The sequence below is a fragment of the Mus caroli genome, unplaced genomic scaffold, assembly GCF_978045245.1.
Source record: "Mus caroli unplaced genomic scaffold, Mus_caroli_1 scaffold_9, whole genome shotgun sequence".
Taxonomy (NCBI): Eukaryota; Metazoa; Chordata; class Mammalia; order Rodentia; family Muridae; genus Mus; species Mus caroli.
The window spans coordinates 19386542-19412942 of NW_028227264.1; the positions used below are offsets into that span (position 1 = coordinate 19386542).

The 26401-nt window shown below is 41.3% G+C and overlaps 1 pseudogene; it reads left to right on the top strand.

The window, feature by feature from the left end:
- Positions 1-213: 213 nt before the first annotated feature.
- On the top strand, positions 214-21049 carry LOC147002576 (bystin pseudogene; annotated as a pseudogene).
- Positions 21050-26401: the final 5352 nt, after the last annotated feature.

Genomic DNA, 26401 nt, shown 5'->3' on the forward strand with positions numbered 1-26401 from the left:
TCTTTGTTGTTGTTGTTGCTTTGAGGCAGGGTTTCTCTGTATAGCCCTGGCTGTCCTGGAACTCACTTTGTAGACCAGTCTGTCCTTGAACTCAGAAATCTGCCTGCCTCTGCCTCCCAAGTGCTGGGATTAAAGGTGTGTGCCACCACTGCCCAGCAAAGGTATCACTCTTAAACATTAGGAATACAGTTACCTTTCCTATTTTATCCAGGCATGGATTGCCACTACACTGACTCAGTTCTGAACCTGGTGAGAACTGAATCCCAGGCACCAGGGTGAGAACTGTGTCATGCAATAAGAACAGACAGAGCATAGCGTGTGTGCTTTCATGGACTTTCTGGAGCATTTGTCTCTACAGTGCCAAGGGACCACTATCTTGGGACCTGAACCTGGCCTCAGAAAGCCTGGCAACTCTGTACCAGCAAGGTTCCATACCTCTCAGCAAAGACATTGGTACCCTGGATCTGCCACTGTGAGCTCAGCATCCCTGCAGTGTTATGTAGTCTCCAGGCCCTCAATCTATCAGGCCGCAGAATGAGGCTGGGAGGGGAGGGGGGCGGATCCACACACTCCCGACATTCATCACCCTTGCTTAGTGAGATACAGCCCTCATAGAGCATGCTTCCTGTAGCCTGATATGGCTGGAGCCATGCTGGGGACCAGGTTGTAGCAGCAGTCCCAGGGGTTCTGGTCCAGGTCCTTGTTCTAAAAGTTCTATTGGAGTGGGAGTTTGTAGCATTTCCCCTACAGCCCGCTCATCTGAAAAGACTCTTGTCAGCAGAACAGTGGCAGCTGCCCAGATCTCTAGACATGTTCATTAGGTGCCCCAGAATTTTCCTGGACCAGTATTGCTGCTGTTGAGAACAAGAAAAAAAATATTCTAAGTGCTACTATTTCATTTTCAGCCTCCATTTAATAATAAATTCAAGATCCCAGGCCAAAGTGGAGCTGGGCACTTCCCAATAGCTAGACAGCTTCTATTGTAAACAAAGAGTTGCTTGAGTTCACACATCTCAGATACAACTTCTCCTTACTGGCATGGTCAAAAAAGTACATGTTCCCATATCTAGAGACTAACTCCTATCCTAACTGATGGAAACTCCTTGCTCAATCTCTTATGTCAAAATATGATTGGGCAGTGTCCAGCCTCCTTCCCCATTGCTTTATGGTTTTATCCTTTAAATATGTTGCAGAACAACCCTTCAGGGTCATACTTCAGTTTCCAGTCTGTTCTGCTGCCCTGATTTATCAGTAGCAGCTTGATTACAATCATTTTTTTGTTAGCTGCCTAGACCTCGTATTTGAGTTATGTTGGATTTAAGCAAACCACACAGTGCTACAAGGCCTCATCTCACCAGCCCCTCACTTGTTGGCCTCTTGTTTTACATTCTATTTCTCTATCATGGGATTTCTCTGTAGGACAGGCACTCTCCATCCTGTTGGTCTCACCCTACATCTTTCCCTCAAGGCATTTATGTTCTTGAGTCCCATTCTCTAGGATAGGGGATTAAATCAGGATCCCCACTTTTACTGAGTACTATGCTACCTTCCTCTGAGTCTTTTCTGTATGTTTGTTGCTGGGGATTGGAACCTAGAGAATGCATACTAAGGAAATGCTCTGTTATAAGCCCAGTCCCCATATAACATGAGTGTCAAGGCTGAGCACAGCACCCTAGATGTCCAAGTTCTTCCTAGAAGCCAAGGATTGAACGTCCAGTGGCATAAGCAATATAGAAAAGGACATGGCAAGCAAATTTTCTAAAGATCGTCCACCTTTTTGAATGACCTATTATGGGGGAGCTCTGAGAGGTGTAGATCCCAGACACTTCATCCAAGAATTGCTTCTTCCTATTGATATGCCTTTCATGTTACTCTTACATATCCTAATGATTCCTGAGCTTCAGCCTATCCTATCCGACAAATTTTCTACAGATCAACATTCAGAGGAACTTTCATTAAAATAACACAATTTAGATGAATTAATGAGTTTACAGAATTCCTGACTTGGTTAAAATATTTTTAGGAAGAATGTTTAATGAGATGGTTTTTAATTGTCTTTTTTCCCCAGAAAGATATAATAAAGTTAGAATCAAGAATAGAATGTGTCCCCTCCTCATCAAATAGTAATAATAGGACATAGAATGAGCTTTCATAAGTTGCACTGAGAAGAGAAATAGGTTTGGAACAAACTAATGATCATGGAAAAAACCATCATTTCAGGTCAGGTGTGCAGTAGAATAAAGTAAGGCTATATCGGGCCTGGAGAGGTGGCTCAGCAGTTAAGAGCACCTACTTCTCTTCTAGAGGTCCTGAGTTCAATTCCCAGTAGCCACCTGGTGGCTCACAACCATCTGTAACGGGATCTTCTGGTGTGTCTGAAGGCACTGAGAGTGTACTTACATATATAGAAAATCAAATCTTAAAAAAAAATAAGGCCGTATGAAACTGTTCCTTTGAACATCCGAGCTTAGAGAATGAAATATTGTCTTGAACTTACTAACATCCTTTTGTTACTCTCTTTTGTGTAACATTCTATCTGTGACATGATTTTATTTTTTGTCTAAGAAGCTATAAAAAGGCTGAGTCTAAAAATGAAGGGTGACTGTTGGGACTCTGCTCTATCCAACAAATGTGTATATATGTATTTATGTCTGTCTGTCTGTCTGTCTGTCTATCTGTCTGTATAAAATGTATGTATGTATACCTATCTATATATCTATATGTTTACGTACATAGATCTATGTGCTCTACTTCCCTGTCCCATTCTTTCTTGATCCTTTCATTCAGTCTTCTCTTTGACTGGAGAATTGAGGACGCTGATATTTAAAATTATTTATACATATGTGTAAGTAGTGGTAATCCTGTTGCTGATTTTTGGTGTTTTCTTCTTAGTATATTTTATTCTTTAATAATTAAGACTTTCCACAATATGACTCTCTGCAATGCTGAATTCTCTCTTCAAGGAGACATAATGTTTCCTATATTTCCTTTTTGATTTTAGTTTATTGAATATAATTTGTTTAGACTGTTTATGTCATGGAAAATCTCCATTGTCTTTAAATCACCACAGTTTTGCTGGGTATATTATTTTAGGTTTGCTGTTATAGTCTTTAAGACTTGTATGCATTGCTACAACCTCTGGGGAATTTCAGAGTGTTCACTGAAAAATCAGCTGTTATTTTTCTCTTACAGCTTTCAATATACATTCTTTGTTATATATACTCAGTGTTTTAATAATGCTCAAAGGATTTTCCTTCCTTGTCTTATCTATTTGTTGTTCTGTGTTGGGGGGAGATGGTTGATGTGCATAGAGGTGCCGTTCCTTAGTGTGGGGAGTTTTTATCTATAAGCATGCTGAAGATATCCAGGCCATTGAATTGTTGTCTCTTGCATCTATGCTAATAAGTTTGTGTATTTGATGGTGTTCCACATGTCTTATGACTTTCTTTTATGTGTGTGTGTGTGTGTGATATGTTTGCATGTGCTTTTGTGTTTCTGCCTTAATTTCTCTTAAAGCTGGACTGCAACTTTTTTTGTTTTGTTTTGTTTCATTTTTCAAGACAGGGTTTCTCTGTGTAGCCTTGACTGTCCTGGAACTCACTGTGTAGAACAGACTGGTCTCAAACTCAGAAATCTGCCTGCCTCTGCCTCCCAAGTTCTGGGATTAAAGTCATGCGCCACCGCCCGGCTTTGGACTGCACCTTTAAAGTGAAATAAAGCTTTTAGTTCCTACGTTGGTTTTGGTCATGGTTTTTTTATTCGAGCAGAAAAAACTTAGTAAGAAAAACATGAAGCTGAGAGATTGTTCTGTGATTTGAATTTGTACATATTTAATACACAAATGTACAAGTATTATATAAAATATTAAAATCTCTCAGTGTCATCAGGTTAGCTATAAGAACTGAAAACTTATTCTAACGCTTACAGATTATTCATCAAAGATGTTTGACAGGTACTTTAAGAAACAATTAGAATCTCATAACATTATATGACTGTGAGATGCATAGATAAAGTTTTCATAAAATATGCTTGGGAAAGTCTGAATCCTTTCTTCTGGGATATGATGTTCAGCCCTGTCCTATGTAGAACTGATCAATATGTCCATTGTTTTAAGAGAAAACCACAGTGAATTTAGTGAATCTGGAAACAAAATGAGGTTCTTTATACAGCCATTTAAAAGTGTTACATTATTTTTCTTGAATAACATAAGGTGCATTTTTATCAGCCTTTAAAAATTTAGAATTTGATGTAGATTATATTGATTTTTCTTAAGAATAATTCACCCTATTCATTTTTTAAATATTGTATTGAAGAGATTTGCTACTGTAACATTGTATTGTATGTAAGGGGACACACCATGCTTAGAGGTGCTGGTGAAAATGCTTTATTCTTTTTTATTAACTATATGTATTAATATCAAATAATTCTTCATTTGAGCTCCTATAAGTTTAATTATGCCTATGTCTACAAGATCCTGTATCTATTTGTTATTGTAAATCACCCAAGGCCCAGAATTCTTCAGAATTTTGAGAATTTCATTTTGTTTTTTGGGTTCTTTTTTTGCAATAACTGATTTTTTTGGTTCACTTTACATCAAAATCACAACCCCATACTCTCTTCCCAGTCCCACTCTTACAAGTCTCTCCCTCAATTGCTCCCTCACTTTTTCAGAAAAAGGAGAGCCCCCCCCCTGGATAGACAGACCCCCACCTAGAGACATCTAGTCCAGCAGGACTAGACACATTCTCCCACACTGAGGCCCAACCAGGCAATCCAGGTAGGGGGAAAGGCATTCAATGTCAGGGAACAGAGACAGAGAGAGCTCCTGTTCCACTAGTTAGTGGCTATACATGAAGACCAAGAAGCACACTACAAATGTATATATGCCCTAGGGCAAGTCCCTGTATGGTCCCTGGTTGGTGACCAAGTCTCTATAAGCCCTCAGGGACCCAAGTTACTTGACTCTTTTGAGGTTTAGCCTGTTGGTATGTATTGTAATGCTAAGTGCAAACCCCAAGACCTAGTTGCCCCAGAGACAAGAGTCCTCAAGTAACCCAAGTGATGCTATGTGACTGTTGGAGCAACTCTGTTTGAATGTTAACTACCTTGTCAGCCATAAGTGCTTACTTACAAAGTCTTGGCCTCTGAGTAAAGTACTAGCCCAGCTGAGTACAAATAGACATAGATCCTGAAGTCAGCGGAGAACAAATAGCTATACATCTTGTGGATAGATGCCTAATAACCCTCTCTGTTCTGATCTTCCTGCTGAACTGTTTACCCAGTCAATAGGTGCTTTACCCAGAGACAAAGCGACCCCCTCCACCCCCTTCCTGCTCCTACGAGTATATAACCTGTGTGGGAAAAATAAAATTCGTCACCTTGAACAGAACCTTGTGTTGCTGTCCGTTCTTTGTGTTTCTTTGTCCCCCATTCTCTCTCTCTCTCTCTCTCTCTTTTTTTTTTTTTTGGTTTTTCGAGACAGGGTTTCTCTGTGTAGCCCTGGCTGTCCTGGCACTCACTTTGTAGACCAGGCTGGCCTCGAACTCAGAAATCCGCCTGCCTCTGCCTCCCGAGTGCTGGGATTAAAGGTGTGCGCCACCACGCCCGGCTCCCCATTCTCTTCCAGGTACCTCTCAAGTCTCTGTTCAAGAGCCGGGCGTTGGGAGCCCTGTTCCCAACACAAATAATCTGGTTGTGTGCTGTAGATGGTGTTTTAAAATGCTGAACAATCAAACCTTAATTTATATATTAATAGTCAATGCTATATCTCTGAGCTCATAATTACTTAAAATTGTTCGTCCCTCAGATACTATTTATTCTCAAATTTACAATTGCTTATACATATTTCTAGTTAATAAATAAATAAATTATGCACGTGTGACTCTTAATAACTTTTCAAGCTTTCTAGTTACAACCGTTCCTTAAAAAAAAAAAATGATTGAAAGTGCAATTAGTCACTGCCCCTTTACAGCCAAATATTTAAATGTTTTGTCCAACAAGTTATTAATTCAAAAGGTTAGATATTGTAAAATTTTAAACTTTAACCTCTTAAAAGACAAAAGAGAAAAATTGTATCCCCATATATACTATTTAGTGCATTTACATGCACACTATTTAAAACATACCTTTATTTTCAAAATTTGAGATTAAAATGTCAAATTTAATAAATGCTTTTTAGTATTTTAAAAGGGTCTACTTATTGGCTTATAGATTGATCCTAAAACAGCTACCTTATTAGGAAAGGGAAAAACAGGTTCTCTCCACAGAACTCTACAGAAGCATATTGGTAATTCGTGTGCTGAGCTGACAGGTAAGTTAACTCAGTGTCCTGATTAAAAGGACTAAAAGATTAAATTCATGTTTTAGATCCATCCTTGCTTGTCATTTTTCCAGTTTAGACTAGCTTCTAGCCTTTTAACTTTATGGCAATAGTACATCAGAGACTGTATATTCAGACTTAGTAAAATTAGTCATTTAATAGAGTCATAATGATTTTTCACTCTTCTTCAGTGTGACCAGCCATTCTAACTCAATCTTAGACTGGTCTAATATTCAGTTCAATTATTAGAGATTCCTATATTCTAAATTACCTAGCAAAGTTAATTCAGAGCATTTCCCCCAAGGTCACCAAAGGCTCATCTTGCCTTCACCTTATTTGTCCTAAACTTTTTGCAAACTGACATTAAGGGTCAGTCTGCAGCGGAACGCCACTGGCACCCAGTTACTTCTAATTCTTATGCATTGGTAAAATGGAAGGACGCCCTGACTAATAAATGGAAGGGTCCGGATCCAGTTCTAATCTGGGGAAGAGGCTCGGTTTGTGTTTTTTCACGAGATGAAGATGGAGCACGGTGGCTACCAGAGAGATTAATTCGTCAGGTAAACACAGATTCTGTCTCTTCTCTTAAGTATCATTCTAAAGACTAAAATTCCTCTTGTGCTTAGAATTCAGCTGGGAGTGGAAGCTCCCAGAAACTGTTTTCCTCTGAGCCAATTCCCCTACAGGAGGCCGGAGATTAGCTTTAGCTTTACAATTTGCATCTAAATAAAGTACCTTGACTTCTCCAAACAGAAAATTTACAGTGCTACTCTCTCATTGTTTAGATTTCTTTCTTTTCTCAAGCTGGTCAATCCACATTCTCCGGTTCTCCGCCCCTAAGAGCAAACAGGTGGTACTGCTAATCTCCCTTCCAAGGACATCCCAGCATGTGGCTTTCAGCCTGAGATAGGATTTAGATTTACCAGGAGAGCTAGGGAAGTAGAAATTTCATATATTTACAGAGATTAGTTCTTATTTTGATAGAGATGGGCTTAGTCCCTTAGCTGGCCTCTGGCTTTTCACCCTTGCTGTTACTGCAAGGTGTCCTTAGTTCCTCAGGCTAGGGAATAACAGAGATGAAGAGGAAAGACCTCCAGCTCCTATTTTAACCACAATCCATGGTGTTAATACTGACATAATTCTTGTCTAGGCCTTGCTAAATCTGAGGTTGACAAGTCTCATATAGAGACCGCGCATAGCTCAGAATTGCGCTACTGATTCATAATCATATGAATACAGTATGGGTACCGCTTGGCGCAGGAGATTACTGCGGAGGGAAGGTCCAGCTTGACCGTTTCTGAGTTCCCTGTGCGACACACCTGATTTGAAGGAGGTTGGTATCTGACTCCAGCTAAAAACCAAAAATACCTAAGGCTCTGCCTCCCCTCCCCAAAAGATACCAAGAGCCACAGATGTGAGTTGTTATAAAGCTCACGGGAGGAATCAGGTTAATGTCCACCCAAGTCAAGGTTAAAGGCCCACTCATCTATGGATGAAAAAAATCATTTGATCACCTCTGTTAAGCATTGCCTATTTAAACTTAATTAATAGGGGGGAGAGAGGTTGGAGACCTTACTGTCAAAAGGGCAAGCCCTTCACTGCCTCCCACCCAAATAAAAAAAGCCAACTGGCCTTGTACTAAAGAGCTGGTCTTACCCCTTCTCCCTGTTTCCCTGGCTGTCATCCAAAATTGCGGAGGATTATCAGCTCAGTGTTATTCTAAATTTGTTTAGTTAAACTCAGCCAGGGTTCCAACGCCCTACTTAAAATGCAAACAGGTAGTTACCTATTCAGCACTAATTAGCATTATAAAGTCAGAGCCTATTCTGTTAGTGGTTTACTAGGATAATAAAGACAGTCTTAGCCAAATACAGTTTACCATTAGAAAAGTTAGGGAATCCCACGGAAACAGGTTTTTTCTTTAGCCCTAAGAACTCAGGCAGAACTATTGAACATAAATAATTTTTCTGCCTCAGTCCAGCCTCTTTTTTTGTTTGTTTGTTTTGTTAACTAATGGGAGGAGATGTGGCCTCCCTTCCCCCAGCCTGGAACCTGCTTGCTCAAGGGTGGAGCTACCTGCTCATTCGTCCTGCCACGCCTACTGCTGGACCCTGCCTTTGCTGCCTGGAGGCACACACGTGTTCGTCCTGCTACTGGACCCTGAGTTACTTGGCGGGAAATTGGGTTCCCTCCCCTTTCCTTTATAACTGAGTGTCTGAAAATAGTAAAATTGAGCTTTGATCAGAATGTTGTCTTAGCTCCATTCTTTCTTCCGCCCTGTCTAGATTCCTCTCTTTTCAGCTCGAACTGCCATTCTCAGTTGAACCGTTCGTGTTGTGGACTGCGGGCAGGCCGCAACACTTTCTTTCTTTTTCTTTCTTTCTTTCCTCTCTCTCTCTCTCTCTCTCTCTCTCTCTCTCTCTCTCTCTCTCTCTCCCTCCCTCCCTCCCTCCCTTCCTTCCATTCCATTTTTTTTTTGAGACAGGGTTTCTCTGTGTATCCCTGGCTGTCCTGAAACTCACTCTGTTGACCAGGCTAGCCTCGAACTCAGCAATCTGCCTGCCTCTGCCTCCCAAGTGCTGGGATTAAAGGTGTGTGCCACCACTGCCCAGATGGATATTTTTCCTTTAAAAGTGATATTTTACCAGCTTTTTTCCCTCAAGTCATGGGTTGACATGATTCTTTCAATTAGAAAAAAGGATTTGAAATTGCTGATCCCTGTCTGTTAACTCTTCCTCTGGGAGACCACAAAAGAGAAAAAAATGATGCTTAAGAGAATTGAAGCAGTGTTATGTCCAGTTCTCGGGAACTCCGGAAGAACTCTAGTAATTGCAAGTTTGATGTAACATAAGAAAGAGAGCCTTTATTCAGTCAGACCCGGATCTTAACCATTTCCCACAGTGCAGGTTAGGAATGTGATACTCCAATCTAGGGGCTTGGAGATTTTATATTCGTGTATACATAAGCAGAGATCCTCGGGCTTTGGGGAGGTGACAAGAATTCTGCAGTTGGGAGAGGGGACTCTTTCTGTCCTGGAAAGTCATTTAATGGTGCTTTCAGGAACTAGTGTGTTTTTACAAACTGGTCACAGCTGTCTGGAAACACTTAAACACCCTTCTCTCATGGCCTAAGACTGGGCCACTTAAATTTTCAAGGCTGTTCTGTCCTTGTTTCCCTTAAGGACAGGAGCCATCTGCACGGGAGAAATGTTATCTATCAAGGAGAGTGCCAGCCTCGGTGACACAGAGGCAGGGATGTGTTGCCATTTGTCTGTTCCCAAAGCTGGCATCTGCTGCTTCCTGAGCCTGAGGGCCTGGGGGTGGGGGTGGGTGTTTGTTAGGGAGAAGGGAGAGCCACCATGAAAAGGGAAATATTCTGGCGCCAGGCTGGGCCCTCTGTTTGCCCTCTCTGAAAGGCATCTATACTGGGGAAAGGGGAAAAGGGAAGGGAGCTCTGAGCAAGCATCAAGAAAGTGCAGTGGCAGGTTTCCTGCTTCTCTTCAACAGTCACCATCTTCACAATATACTCAGGGAACCTTCTAAAAAGGTGCCCAGTGTTAGGGCTGGCATGTCCAGACAAATATAGTCATGGCCCCACCAAAAAGTCCAATTTATGAAAGAGCGTCTTCTTCTGATACCTTTGAATCTGAGGCAGAATGGAGGTCAAACCACTTGCTGTAGTTTGATGATTTTTTTCAACATTGTACTATAACATTTACTTAAGTAAGGTGCACACATCAAATAATTTAAAAGTGAACAGAGTTAGCATGCATTAGAATATCTGGGATTTACTCCTTAAATAAATTCAGATCACTGTTCAAGATACTAAGTGGGATTCTGAGATGTATGGCTAACATTTAAAAAAAAAAGTGAAAAGCCATCTAGAAGTTAACCATTGTAGAACCTGCATAGATTGCATAGATAGATAGATAGATAGATAGATAGATAGATAGATAGATAGATAGATAGATAGATAGAGAGAGAGAGAGAGAGAGAGAGAGATAGATAGATAGATAGATAGATAGATAGATAGATAGAGGTAAATCGAGTAAAAATGGAGTTACTTACTAACAGGTATTGAGTCTCATACTAGTCACTACAGTCTCACAAATACAAATAAATTGTTAGAAATGAAATACTTTTTGTGAGCTGTTGGACAGTCAATCCCATAGATCCCCACCAGGCTACTGGCATTGATCTTGGTTTACCCTCCAGAACTTGACCAAACGTATACTGAAAATGATATATGCTTTACTCATAGAAATGAAGAACTGAACCTGGTAATGGCCTGGAAATTTCCTTCCAACTGTGATGTGCACACCACTGGTGATATTCACTTACTATCTTCTTTAGATTGAAAAATAAAAAATAAATCTTACATACACATTAAGACTAAAGAGAGGGGCTGGTGAGATGGCTCAGTGGTTAAGATCGGCGACTGTTCTTCCAAAGGTCCTGAGTTCAAATCCCAGAAACCACATGGTGGCTCACAACCATCTGTAACGAAATCTGATGCTCTCTTCTGGAGTGTCTGAAGACAGCTACAGTGTACTTACATATAATAAATAAATGAATATTAAAAAAAATACTAACGAGAGGCCATCATTCTAAGCAGTTTATTTTTTTATTTTAGTCTAGACATTCAGAGAAACTATTTAGAAAGTCAAATAAATTTTGGTGGCCAAACAAATTTCATTCAATAATCTAAATACAAAAGCTAATTCTATTTCATCTTATGACAACAATAAAAACTGTCAGAAGACAGACAATGGAAAGACACCTTTAATCCCAGCACTCTGGGACAGATGTAGGTAGATCTCTCCTGTGTGAGGCCAGCCTAATCTACAGACCGACTGTTCCAGGAAAACCAGGGCTCCGCAGATAAACCTTGCCTCTAAAGAAGAAGAAGAAGGAGTCAGAGAAGGCAAAGGAGAGGAAGAGAAAGAAGAAGAAGAGAAAGGAAGGAAGGAAAGAAAGAAAGGAGGGAGGGAGGGAGAGAGAGTTTTTAAAGTTTGTTTTGTTTGTTTATTTTTTAAGGATTGGGGACACGGCTCAATAATTTCTTTGCAAGTATGAGGCCCTAACTTCAGATCCTTATCCACATTAAATCAGGTGCAGTGCTACACATTTCTTTCTAACTTCAACACTTTGTCTCACAAGAGACAGATCCTAGGAGTCAGCCAGTCTATCCAAATGGCAAGCTCCAGGTTCAGTGAGAAATTCTGACTCAAAATTAAGGTAGAATACTACTGTAAGACATTGGACATAGACCTCTGGCCTCTACGCAAAGCATAGGAAACTCAGACCTCTGTTCTTTAACATGTATTAACTCAATTACTCATTGTAATGCTATGAAGTAGGTAATACTATAGTCATCATATACAGCTGAATAAACTGAAGCACCAGAAGTCATTAACCAGTTCAGGGTTGTGCAGTCAGTAAACGGGAGCAGGCAGGATCTGGACTGAAGATGTCAAATGTTCAAATCCTAAGAGGTACATTTCACACTCAAACAATAGGAACAGTTAGAGATTTTTATAGATAGATAGATAGATAGATAGATAGATAGATAGATAGATAGATAGATAGATAGATGATAGAATGCTGGATCTATCTGTAGCTCAACCTGTGAGTTGTGATCCGTTGGCAAACCTCTGTCTCCAAAACCATTTACATTGTGATTGTCAGGAGAGGGCATGGGGAGGTGCTCTAATGGTAATGGTCAGTCACTGAGTTCCTACATAGTCGCAAACTACCACAGCTAAGAACATAGTAGGTACATGGTAGTATTTTAGAAGGTCCAGTGTGTAGCAACTACAATAAGAATTAACCTCCAGAGAAATGGTGCAACCCAGCTTGGGGTCCAGAGTAAGGCTTGGCCACTGATCTAAGAAGGGAAGACACCACTTCACTGACAAACATTATTTCTACAGGGACTGGCATTTATTTGTTGTGCTTACTTAACGGACTTCTAGAAATAAAAATGACAGAGAGTGACATTTACTACACTTGCAACATTAGAGAGGTCTATAGCTGCTTTCTCCTTCCCTTTTCTCTGACATCTTCCTTTGTCCTCCCTCTTTCCCTGGGCCACCTGGATACTGGGCTATAAATGCAAATAAACAAGAGAAAGTGTTTCTTGTTCTTGGAGTCTAGCTCAGTCTTGTATCAGGGAAGTACAGGAGTGGAGCAAAGGAGGCTGTGAGCAAAGCACCTTACCTGTGCAATGGTTAATTTTTTACAACCTTACTGGATTTAGAATCACCCAGAAAACATGCCTCTGGACAGGTCTATGAGCATCCCTCCTGAGAGGATTAACTGAGTGGGGAAGACCCACCCTGAATGTGGCTGGCACCTTTTAATAATCCAGAGTTCTAGACTGAACTGTTTCGGAAGCTATCTTCTCTCTGCTTCCTACAGTGGATGCAATGTGACCAGCTATCTCACAGTCCTGCTGTTATGACTCCTTCCTCACCAAAGACTTTGTTTTGTTTTTTTTTTTTTTGTTTTTTTTTTGTTTTGGATTTTTAATATTTTTATTACATATTTTCCTCAATTACATTTCCAATGCTATCCCAAAAGTCCCCCATAGCGCCCCCCACTTCCCTACCCACCCATTCCCATTCTTTTGGCCCTGGCATTCCCCTATATTGGGGCATATAAAGTTTGCAAGTCCAATGGGCCTCTCTTTCCAGTGATGGCCGACTAGGCCATCTTTCGATACATATGCAGCTAGAGACAAGAACTCCGGGGTTCTGGTTAGTACATCATGTTGTTCCAACAATAGGGTTGCAGATCCCTTTAGCTCCTTGGGTACTTTCTCTAGCTTCTCCATTGGGAGCCCTGTGATACATCCAATAGCTGACTGTGAACATCCACTCCTGTGTTTGCTAGGCCCCGGCATTGTCTCACAAGAGACAGCTATATTTGGGTCCTTTCAGCAAAATCTTGCTAGTGTATGCAATGGTGTCAGCGTTTAGAAGCTGATTATGGGATGGATCCCTGGATACGGCAGTCTCTAAATGGTCCATCCTTTCATCACAGCTACCAACTTTGTCTCTGTAACTCCTTCCCTGGGTGTTTTGTTCCCAATTCTAAGAAGGTGCACAGTGTCCACACTTTGGTCTTCATTCTTCTTGAGTTTCATGCGTTTAGCAAATTGTATCTTATATCTTGGGTATCCTAAGTTTTGGGCTAATATCCACTTATCAGTGAATACATATTGTGTGAGTTCTTTTTTTTTTTTTAATATTTTTATTACATATTTTCCTCAATTACGTTTCCAATGCTATCCCAAAAGTCCCCCATAGCGCCCTCCCCACTTCCCTATCCACCCATTCCCATTCTTTTGGCCCTGGCATTCCCCTATATTGGGGCATATAAAGTTTGCAAGTCCAATGGGCCTCTCTTTCCATTGATGGCTGACTAGGCCATCTTTCGATACATATGCAGCTAGAGACAAGAGCTCCGGGGTTCTAGTTAGTACATCATGTTGTTCCAACAATAGGGTTGCAGATCCCTTTAGCTCCTTGGGTACTTACTCTAGCTTCTCCATTGGGAGCCCTGTGATACATCCAATAGCTGACTGTGAACATCCACTCCTGTGTTTGCTAGGCCCCAGCATCATCTCACAAGAGACAGCTATATTTGGGTCCTTTCAGCAAAATCTTGCTAGTGTATGCAATGGTGTCAGCGTTTAGAAGCTGCTAATAGGAAGGATCCCTGGATACGGCAGTCTCTAAATGGTCCATCCTTTCATCACAGCTACGAACTTTGTCTCTGTAACTCCTTCCCTGGGTGTTTTGTTCCCAATTCTAAGAAGGGGCACAGTGTCCACACTTTGGTCTTCATTCTTCTTGAGTTTCATGCGTTTAGCAAATTGTATCTTATATCTTGGGTATCCTAAGTTTTGGGCTAATATCCACTTATCAGTGAATACATATTGTGTGAGTTCTTTTGTGATTGTGTTACTTCACTCAAGATGATGCCCTCCAGGTCCATCCATTTGGCTAGGAATTTCATAAATTCATTCTTTTTAATAGCTGAGTAGTACTCCATTGTGTAAATGTACCATAATTTCTGTATCCATTCCTCTGTTGAGGGACATCTGGGTTCTTTCCAGCTTCTGGCTATTATAAATAGGGCTGCTATGAACATAGTGGAGCATGTGTCCTTTTTACCGGTTGGGACATCTTCTGGATATATGCCCAGGAGAGGTATTGCAGGATCCTCCGGTAGTACTATGTCCAATTTTCTGAGGAACCGCCAGACTGATTTCCAGAGTGGTTGTACAAGCTTGCAATCCCACCAACAATGGAGGAGTGTTCCTCTTTCTCCACATCCTCGCCAGCATCTGCTGTCACCTGAATTTTTGATCCTAGCCATTCTGACTGGTGTGAGGTGGAATCTCAGGGTTGTTTTGATTTGCATTTCCCTGATGATTAAGGATGTTGAACATTTTTTCAGGTGTTTCTCTGCCATTCGGTATTCCTCAGGTGAGAATTCTTTGTTCAGTTCTGAGCCCCATTTTTTAATGGGGTTATTTGACTTTCTGGAGTCCACCTTCTTGAGTTCTTTATATATATTGGATATTAGTCCCTTATCTGATTTAGGATAGGTGAAGATCCTTTCCCAATCTGTTGGTGGTTTTTTTGTCTTATTGATGGTGTCTTTAGCCTTGCAGAAGCTTTGTAGTTTCATGAGGTCCCACTTGTCAATTCTCGATCTTACAGCACAAGCCATTACTGTTCTATTCAGGAATTTTTCCCCTGTGCCCATATCTTCAAGGCTTTTCCCCACTTTCTCCTCTATAAGTTTCAGTGTCTCTGGTTTTATGTGAAGTTCCTTGATCCACTTACACTTGACCTTAGTACAAAGAGATAGGAATGGATCGATTCGCATTCTTCTACATGTTAACAACCAGTTGTGCCAGCACCATTTGTTGAAAATGCTGTCTTTCTTCCACTGGATGTTTTTAGCTCCCTTGTCGAAGATCAAGTGCCCGTAGGTGTGTGGGTTCATTTCTGGGTCTTCAATTCTATTCCATTGGTCTATTTGTCTGTCACTATACCAGTACCATGCAGTTTTTATCACAATTGCTCTGTAGTAGAGCTTTAGGTCCGGCATGGTGATTCCACCAGAGGTTCTTTTATCCTTGAGAAGAGTTTTTGCTATCCTAGGTTTTTTGTAATTCCAGATGAATTTGCAGATTGCACTTTCTAATTCGTTGAAGAATTGATTTGGAATTTTGATGGGGATTGCATTGAATCTGTAGATTGCTTTTGGCAAGATAGCCATTTTTACAATGTTGATCCTGCCAATCCATGAGCATGGGAGATCTTTCCATCTTCTGAGATCTTCTATAATTTCTTTCTTCAGAGACTTGAAGTTTTTATCATACAGATCTTTCACTTCCTTAGTTAGAGTCACGCCAAGATATTTTATATTATTTGTGACTATTGAGAAGGGTGTTGTTTCCCTAATTTCTTTCTCAGCCTGTTTATTCTTTGTGTAGAGAAAGGCCATTGATTTGTTTGAGTTAATTTTATATCCAGCTACTTCACCAAAGCTGTTTATCAGGCTTAGGAGTTCTCTGGTGGAATTTTTAGGGTCACTTATATATACTATCATATCATCTGCAAAAAGTGATATTTTGACTTCATCTTTTCCAATTTGTATCCCTTTGATCTCCTTTTGTTGTCGAATTGCTCTGGCTAGGACTTCAAGTACAATGTTGAATAGGTATGGAGAAAGTGGACAGCCTTGTCTAGTCCCTGATTTTAGAGGGATTGCTTCAAGCTTCTCACCATTTACTTTGATGTTGGCTACTGGTTTGCTGTAGATTGCTTTTATCATGTTTAGGTATGGGCCTTGAATTCCTGATCTTTCCAAGACTTTTATCATGAATGGGTGTTGGATCTTCTCAAATGCTTTTTCCGCATCTAACGAGATGACCATGTGGTTTTTGTCTTTGAGTTTGTTTATATACTGGATTACGTTGATGGATTTCCTTATATTGAACCATCCCTGCATCCCTGGGATGAAACCTACTTGGTCAGGATGGATGATTGTTTTGATGTGTCCTTGGATTCGGTTAGCAAGAACTTTATTGAGGATTTTTGCATCAATATTCATAAGGTATATTGGTCTGAAGTTTTCTATCTTTGTTGGGTCTTTTTGTGGTTTAGGTATCAGAGTAATTGTGGCTTCATAGAATGAATTGGGTAGAGTACCTTCTGTTTCTATTTTGTGGAATAGTTTGTGAAGAACTGGGATTAGATCTTCTTTGAAGGTCTGATAGAACTCTGCACTAAACCCATCTGGTCCTCGGCTTTTTTTAGTTGGGAGAGTATTAATGACTGCTTCTATTTCTTTGGGGGATATAGGGCTGTTTAGATCATTAACCTGATCTTGATTCAACTTTGGTACCTGGTATCTGTCTAGGAACTTCTCCATTTCATCCAGGTTCTCCAGTTTTGTTGAGTATAGCCTTTGGTAGAAGGATCTGATGGTGTTTTGGATGTCTTCAGGATCTGTTGTTATGTCTCCTTTTTCATTTCTGATTTTGTTAATTAGGATGCTTTCCCTGTGCCCTCTAGTGAGTCTGGCTAAGGGTTTATCTATCTTGTTGATTTTCTCAAAGAACCAGCTCCTTGATTGGTTGATTCCTTGAATAGTTCTTCTTGTTTCCACTTGGTTGATTTCACCCCTGAGTTTGATTATTTCCTGCCGTCTACTCCTCTTGGGTGAATTTGCTTCCTTTTGTTCTAGTGCTTTTAGGTGTGTTGTCAAGCTGCTAATGTGTGCTCTCTCTAGTTTCCTTTTGGAGGCACTCAGAGCTATGAGTTTTCCTCTTAGAAATGCTTTCATTGCGTCCCATAAGTTTGGGTATGTTGTGGCTTCATTTTCATTGAACTCTAAAAAGTCCTTAATTTCTTTCTTTATTCCTTCCTTGACCAAGGTATCATTGAGAAGAGTGTTGTTCAGTTTCCACGTGAAGGTTGGCTTTCTATTATTTATTTTGTTATTGAAAATCAGCTTTAGTCCATGGTGATCTGATAGGATGCATGGGACAATTTCAATATTTTTGTATCTGTTGAGGCCTGTTTTGTGACCAATTATGTGGTCAATTTTGGAGAAGGTGCCATGAGGTGCTGAGAAGAAGGTATATCCTTTTGTTTTAGGATAGAATGTTCTGTAGATATCTGCCAGATCCATTTGATTCATAATTTCTCTTAGTTTCTCTATGTCCCTGTTTAGTTTCTGTTTCCATGATCTGTCCATTGGTGAAAGTGGTGTGTTGAAGTCTCCCACTATTTTTGTATGAGGTGCAATGTGTGCTTTGAGATTTACTAAAGTTTCTTTAATGAATGTGGCTGCCTTTGTATTTGGAGCATAGATATTCAGGATTGATAGTTCCTCTTGGAGGATTTTACCTTTGATGAGTATGAAGTGTCCCTCCCTGTCTTTTTTAATGACTTTGGGTTGGAAGTCAATCTTATCAGATATTAGAATGGCTACTCCAGCTTGTTTCTTCATACCATTTGCTTGGAAAATTGTTTTCCAGCCTTTCTTTCTGAGGTAGTGTCTATCTTTTTCTCTGAGATGAGTTTCCTGTAAGCAGCAAAATGTTGGGTCTTGTTTGTGTAGCCAGTTTGTTAGTCTATGTCTTTTTATCGGGGAGTTGAGTCCATTGATATTAAGAGATATTAAGGAAAAGTAATTGTTGTTTCCTGTTATTTTTGTTGTTAAAGTTGGCATTCTGTTCTTGTGGCTGTCTTCTTTTAGGTTTGTTGAGGGATTACCTTCTTGTTGTTTCTAGGGCGTGGTTCCTGTCCTTGTATTGGTTTTTTTCTGTTATTATCCTTTGAAGGCTGGATTCGTGGAGAGATAATGTGTGAATTTGGTTTTGTCGTGGAATACTTTGGTTTCTCCATCTATGTTAATTGAGAGTTTGGCTGGGTATAGTAGCCTGGGCTGGAATTTTTGTTCTTTTAGTGTCTGTATAACATCTGTCCAGGATCTTCTGGCTTTCATAGTCTCTGGTGAAAAATCTGGTGTAATTCTGATAGGCTTGCCTTTATATGTTACTTGGCCTTTTTCTCTTACTGCTTTTAGTATTCTATCTTTATTTAGAGCATTTGTTGTTCTGATTATTATGTGTCGGGAGGTATTTCTTTTCTGGTCCAGTCTATTTGGGGTTCTGTAGGCTTCTTGTATGTTCATGGGCATCTCTTTCTTTAGATTTGGGAAGTTTTCTTCTATAATTTTGTTGAAGATGTTTGCTGGTCCTTTGAGTTGAAAATCTTCATTCTCATCCACTCCTATTATCCGTAGGTTTGGTCTTCTCATTGTGTCCTGTATTTCTTGGATGTTTTGAGTTAGGATCTTTTTGCATTTTACATTTTCCTTGATTGTTGTGCCAATGTTCTCTATGGAATCTTCTGCACCTGAGATTCTCTCTTCCATCTCTTGTATTCTGTTGCTGATGCTCGTATCTATGGTTCCAGATTTCTTTCCTAGGGTTTCTATCTCCAGTGTTGCCTCATTTTGGGTGTTCTTTATTGTGTCTACTTCCCTTTTTAGGTCTAGTATGGTTTTGTTCATTTCCATCATCTGTTTGGATGTGTTTTCCTTTTTTTCTTTAAGGACTTCTTCCTGTTTGATTGTGTTATCCTGTTTTTCTTTAAGGACTTGTAACTCTTTAGCCATGTTCTCCTGTAATTCTTTAAGTGAGTTATTAAAGTCCGTCTTGATGTCCTGTACCATCATCATGAGATATGCTTTTAGATCCGTGTCTAGCTTTTCCGGTGTGTTGGGGTGCCCTGGACTGGGCGAAGTGGGGGTGCTAGGTTCTGATGATGGTGAGTGGTCTTGGTTTCTGTTAGTAAGATTATTACGTTTACCTTTCGCCATCTGGTAATCTCTGGGGTTAGTTGTTATCGTTGTCACTGTTTAAAGATTGGAGCAGAAGCTGTGTTCCACTCACCAGCAGTCTCAAAATCCTGCGGCAGGGGTCGTGGGTAGCTGGCGGTACCCCGGTGCTGGTCCAGCCGGAAGAGGCCTGTGGTCCTACTCAGGCCGGTTTTCTGCTTCCCTAACGAATGCAGTCTCTGGTCCCGCGTGCAATTGGATTGGAGCAGAAGCTGTGTTCCACTCACCAGAAGTCTTTAGATCCTCTGGCGGGTATTGTGGGTAGCTGGCGAGTGTCAGCCGATCCTGCGCCCTAGCTACCCCGGTGCTTTTCTGACCGGAAGAGGCTTGTGGCCCTACGTAGGCCGGATTTCTGCCTCCCCAACCAAAGCAGTCTCAGGTCTCGCGTGATTGGACTGGAGCAGAAGCTGTGTTCCACTCACCAGCAGTCTCAAAATCCTGTGGCGGGGGTCGTGGGTAGCTGGCGGGTGTCAGGCAACCCTGCGCTCAAGCTACCCCTGTGCTGATCTGGCCGGATGAGGCCTGTGGCCCTACTCAGGCCGGTTTCTGCTTCCCTAACTAATGCAGTCTCAGGTCCCGCGCGCAATTGGATTGGAGCAGAAGCTGTGTTCCACTCACCAGAAGTCTTAAGATCCTGTGGCGAGCAGATGGATTTTGCAGCAAGCCCGACAACAGCAGGAGGAGCTCGAAACTGACCATGGGGCTGGAGATCGGTCAGCACCACCGCGAGAGCGCGCCACGTGACTGGGGCCAGGATTGCCACAGGATGGATCGGATGAGGAGGATGAGGAGTGGCCTACCCTGGAGAAGGCAGCCAAAATGACTGGGGTGGACCCTGAAGATGGGCGTGCCATTGAAATGTTCATGAACAAGAACCCTCCAGTGAGGCGCACCGTGGCTGATATCATCATGGAGAAGTTGACTGAGAAGCAGACAGAGGTGGAGGCAGTCATGTCAGAGGTATCGGGCTTCCCCATGCCTCAGCTGCATCCCGGGGTCCTGGAACTCTACCGAGAAGTCCCGGAGGTGTTATGTAAGTACCACAGTGGGAAACTGCCCAAGGCTTTTAAGATCATCCCCGCACTGTCCAACTGGGAGCAGATCCTCTATGTCACTGAGCCTGAGGCCTGGACTGCAGCCGCCATGTTTCAAGCCACCAAGATTTTTATCTCTAACTTGGAAGGAGCGCATGGCTCAGCGCTTCTACAACCTTGTCCTGCTTCCCCGAGTGCGAGATGACATTGCTGAATACAAACGACTCAACTTTCACCTCTACAAGGCGCTCCAGAAGGCCCTGTTCAAGCCTGGAGCCTGGTTCAAAGGAATCCTGATCCCACTGTGTGAGTCTGGCACCTGTACCCTCCAAGAAGCCATCATCGTGGGCAGCATCATCACCAAGTGCTCCATCCCCGTGCTGCACTCCAGTGCGGCCATGCTGAAGATCGCGGAAATGGAATACAGTGGTGCCAACAGCATCTTCCTGCGCCTGCTGCTGGATAAGAAGTACGCATTGCCCTACCGCGTGCTCGACGCTCTCGTCTTCCACTTTCTGGCCTTCCGGAGGGAAAAGCGCCAGCTGCCTGTCCTCTGGCACCAGTGCCTGCTGACACTAGCGCAGTGCTACAAGGCTGACCTGGCCACAGAGCAGAAGGAGGCCCTCCTGGAACTGCTCAGGCTGCAGCCCCACCCGCAGCTGTCCCCTGAAATCAGGCGTGAGCTTCAGAGTGCAGTCCCCAGAGACGTGGAGGATGGTGTTGGCACCATGGAATGAGAACAGTCACCTGTGTTGGCCCAGGGGGCGCAGGACCACCCCAGACCCCAGCTGGTGTAAAGACCTAGGTCAAGACACTGAAGGGTTACTATGGCTGCCTTGGCCTAAACCTGGGCAGGGAGGACTGCATCTGGTTGGCTTTCTCTGCCATTTTAGGCTTTGGTCCCTGCTCACTTCAAGAAGCTAACCGGAGTTACCTCAGTTCAGTTCAGCAACCCCACAATCCACCTGGCAGTTGGTATAAGGTCTGCTCTCTCCAGATACTGTGTAAGCTCGCTGGGGTGCGGTGAAAACAGGCATTTATTTATCGCAAAAAAAAAAAAATTTGCTGATTAATCCATATGCATTCTGAGGAATTAAGGTACATATGACTGGTTTTTATATAAAAGTTTAGATTTGTGATTCCTTTAAGATTCTTACTAGATTACTTTTAAAGATTTTGTTTATTTTATTTTTAATTTTATTTATTTTGTTTCTTTACCTGTACTTGTAATGTTGTTTCTTATAAGGTATTGGAAAACACATCATTTTCATAACCATTTAAAACTAAAACATAAACACATTGTAATTTAATACTGTTTGAAACACTTTCCTGGGATATATAAGTGATGAAAGAAAGAATAAAGGGTGATGGTTAGAGCATCCATCAACTATGTGTATCTGTTAAGACTTGTGTGTGGTGGGTTGGAGTATTGTTCCTTCCATCCATCAACTATGTACACGTGTGTGTATATGTGTAAGGTTTGTGTGTGTGGTGGATTGGAGTATTGTTCCTTCTATCCATCACTATGTATGTACATGTGTGTATATGTGTAAGGGTTGTGTGTGTAGTGGGTTGGAACCTTGTTTCTTTTATCCAGCAACTGTGTGTGTGTGTTTAAGATTTGTGTAAATGCGGACTGAAACATTGTTCATTCCACCCATCTCCTATTTGTATGTGTGTATATGTGTAAAGCTTGTCTGGGTGTGTTGGAGCTTGCTCCATCCACTTATTGTGTGTATTTATGTATGTATGTGTGAAATGTTTGAAACCTGTTTGCTTGAGCTTTGCTCTAACTAATCTATGTGTGAATGTATATATGTCTGTCTATAGGACTGAATGCATATATGTTTGTGGGTGTAAAGTTCCTGGAATCTGTCTTTTGCTTCATCCACTCAATGTGTGTGTGTGTGTGTGTGTGTGTGAGAGAGAGAGAGAGAGAGAGAGAGAGAGAGAGAGAGAGAGAGAGAGAGAGAGAGATTTTCTCTCTTTCCTTCTCTTTCTGTGCGCCCCCTGTTAAAAGAGTTTATAGTTTTTCCACTACTCTCCAGCCCCAGTAATGTAAGCTTTGTTCCCTCATATAAAAAGTCTGTGGAGTAAGTTCGCTAATTTCTGGCTGCCTGCAGCAGCAGCATCTGTAAGTATCTGGCTCCATGCCTGTCAGTAGCTCTAAGCACAGACCTGCAATGGTTGCCTGCCTCAGTTTGCCTGCCATATGGATGCCAAAGCTGGTCTTTGGCAGGTAAGTACACAGATTTCCTAATGGTGCTCTCAGTATTAGTTCCTATTAGAGTAGATAACTGAAGAGATATCAGAATTAACTCTTAGGTTTCTTTAATGTGGTAGATGTTCCTTGTATTTTTCTAAATTTAGAAAATATTCTGATAATTTTGAGATGTCAATTATTGATTTTCATTCATGTACATGTTTTAACTTTTGCAACTTACTTAGATATGTCATAAAGTCTCTGATTTCAACACTAATGTCCAAATGACAAAAGAAAACAGTAAAACAACATTAGGGGAGAAGAATAATTTGGTTCACAGATATTCGAATGGAAGTAGTGATCAGAACCCCTTGAGTGGGAAGACAAGAGTGGCATTATTTCTTAGTGAGTCACATGGTAGAAGCAGGTCCAGCACCATGACATGTATGAAGTGAAGCTTCTCAAGAGCTGGTGACTGGGTGGAGTGCTGGCACACACCTTTAATCCCAGCACGCAGGAGGCAAAGACAGGCATACGTTTTAAGCCACCCTGGTCTACACACCAAGTTCCAGAACAGCCAGGGATGTTTCTCAGGAACTAAAAAGCAGGAGTGTAACTTTAATTTTTTTTAAACCTATTTTTAATGATGGTTCTTAAATGTTTTAACCTTCCTTTTAGCCCATCACCTACCAGAGGTAATGGGAAAGAAAGGATATGGGGGAAGTGGACCTGTTTAGAAAAGGTTATTTGGAACAACTCCCATCTGTCTTGTCTGGAAATCAGCAGTTCAGTTCATAGGTCAGCAGAGGCAGCTCCATCCACTCGCAAACACTTCACAGATACATCAGCAGTCCAGTTCGGTAGAGTCGGGATAGCAAACACGAATCAGGAGTGGTAGCACTACCTAGCAGAGTCAGGCATGAGGTCAGCCTCAGCATGAGTCATCAGGAGGGACCCTGAGGTATGCCAGGAGAAATTCTCTACTGTGCTTCTCTCATGGAAGTGAAGATCAGTGAAGATGCAAGACCAAGAAGCTCTGCACAGCTAGCTCTATAAGCAAACCAAGCTCAACCCCCTTCACTGTCCATTGAATCCTGTTTATGCACTCCAAACATCACATGTCCTCCATGTGTCTTGCCTCAGCATGTGTGTCTGACTTAGCTGACATCACTCTGCCACTCAGCCCAAGTCTGGAAGCAGCAAGAAACTGAAGCACAACATCAGAAGTTTTTTTGGTGCATTTCTTTCTATGGAATCCCAATAAGTGCAGCTCAATTACACAATGTAAAGCAGACTAATACATGTTTGTCTTTAGCAAAGAATCTTTCAACAGGCAGATCTCTGAGTTGAAGGTCATTCTGATCAATAGTGAGTTCGAGAATACCCACAGAAACGCTGGGGTGTGGAGAGAGTAACAGGGCCCTTCAGAAGTTTTATTTGAATTTCTTGATTTCCAAACAAAAGAATTAAGAAAATGGGTGGTCCTTTCTCATACCCCAGATATTTTAATCAAGCAATTTGTTTTTGAAAACACTAATACACTAGAGAAAACCTGTCTCAAAAACCAACCAAACAAACAAAAACAAATGAACAACAGGAAACAAAAAACAAAAACAAAAGAAAGAAAACACTAATACCCTAGGCACAAAAGCAGGTAAGCTAAGTGCAGATGTTCACTTCACCTTCAGCTCCTGCAAATCAAATTCCTAAGTCTCATATCTAGTGTTGTTACAGAACACCTGCTGCAGCCTCTCATTCTCCCCTGTTCCCCATCTCATGGATCCCATCTATTGTCCTATACTAATCTCCTTTCTCCCACTTGTTGCTTTGTTCCACACCCAACACAAGCTGGCTCTCCCTGGGATGCTGTGGTAATTTCTTACCCCAATGATCCTGTATAAAAAAAACCACATAACCTGTTATTAAACTTATAAGCTATATGTCTAGATTGGGCAGATCCATCACTATACTAATTTATTCCCCAGCTATGAGACCCCTTGCTACTTGTGGCTTCTCTGGGCCATTTGATTCTGCTTCATCTTCCTTCCACCCCCTCTTTCTCCCTCCTCTGAGATCTCTCCTCCTATCTTTTCCTTCCCCTGACCAATCGTTGGCTAATGCCTTTGTTTGACCAGTCAAATACACACACACACACACACACACACACACACACACACACACACACACACACGGTCAAACACATGATGAAGCACTCTACCATCTATCCTAATTTAGATAGTTTACAATTCTATACCAGAATTATGTTTTGATTTTAGTTTACATTCCCATCTGAAAACCATCCTTTCAGCCTATATCATATCTCTCAATACAAAACAACTTAAGTTTATTTATTTTTTATGAGACTATAACTAGTCGACAATCCTGTTAGAAATCCTGTCCCGTCCAGCAGGACCCAGTTATTCGTGGGTGCGAGGGGGACCACAAACCTGAAGAGAAATGAGCGAAAAAGAGAAGCAGAAACCAAGGAGGATTCCTGTCACGGTCTCAGTTTATTAGGCTGAAACGCCTGGATTTAAGCACACAGCAAGGGGAATAGGGAGGGGTTGAGGGAGAATTAACTAAGAACAAAGAAGTGGGCATCTGGGGATATGAAGGCTGAATTCAGACTGCAGGCGGGAGGCACTCTGAGTCTATCTCCGGAATGGAGAATCCTCCTTAACAACCTTGGGTGTCAGGCTGGGCTCAACACATAACTCATGTCCGTAGAAGTCTTGGGAGTCAGGAAAAGATAAGGAAGAGGAGGCAACCTGCTCCTTAACACAAGGCCATTTGGCTTATTAGGGTGGGAAACTGCAAAAGGCCTACTTTCTCACGGTATGGTCTCCAACAAAATCCAAAATGAATTAAACACCACCTGAGTATATAAGAAGCACAAAACATAGCTTCTAAAACTTTATCAGTTTGTAGAGACATTTAACTACCTGGACAGCCCCTAATTTCTCATAACGTTGTAGCATCTGTCTTCAGCCTTTTGACCCAGAACCATTTGTCAGACCTTGAAATCAAGCAGGAACCAGGACTAGCTTACCTTATCTTGGCAGAGTTTACCAGTTGACTATCTCACATCTGTTTGTCTGTTTTGGACAGTATTTTGTCTGCAGATGATAAAGGCAATTTGTTTCCCATGGCTACCTTGCCATGATAAGCAACCTCTTCTGTAGGTAAAGATGCTCAATATCTTCTTTGAACCATAAAGGGGGAGCTGTCAGGAGCAGATGTATCTCATGGTCAAATGATCCTTAATAATGAAATACTATTCAATGTCACACTACCTATCTATGTAAAGTATATCTGAACTGTTAAACCTTAACCACTCTTAGCCATTCTATTTGAATAACTTGAAAATACCTCAGTATAATTGAATCATAATCTAACATAGCCATGACTTTGCTATCTGGTCCTTAACTTGTGTTACTAGTCATCCTAAACAGGTTGTAATAACAGCTCTTAGAAGGACTGGGTCAAAGCCTTGTACTCTTAAATTAGTTGCATAGGAACAATGTCGAACTAAGAGTAACAGTATTAATTTCTAATTTTGTATCTATATACAGATTTATACCAATGAAAACCTTAATCCTATATGAATTTTCAAATTCTGTACCAATGTAAGAAATTATAACTTTAATTTTACATCAATTATAAAGCTTTCTATCAATGTATGATTATGGCTATACAATGTTTTGTTTAAGAGTAAATTTGACAACCTATTCCTATTTGTCTATTTTTCTAATTTCTATGATATTACTATATTCCTCCTTTTCTCTTCCAATCCCTTTGACTTTACTTAAGAAAGAAGGATAGAGAAGGAGAAAGGAAAGGTAGAAATCTCTGAGTCTAAGCTCTCTAGTTTCCTTCCTGTCCAAAGCTACAACATTTGCAAACTATCCCTTAA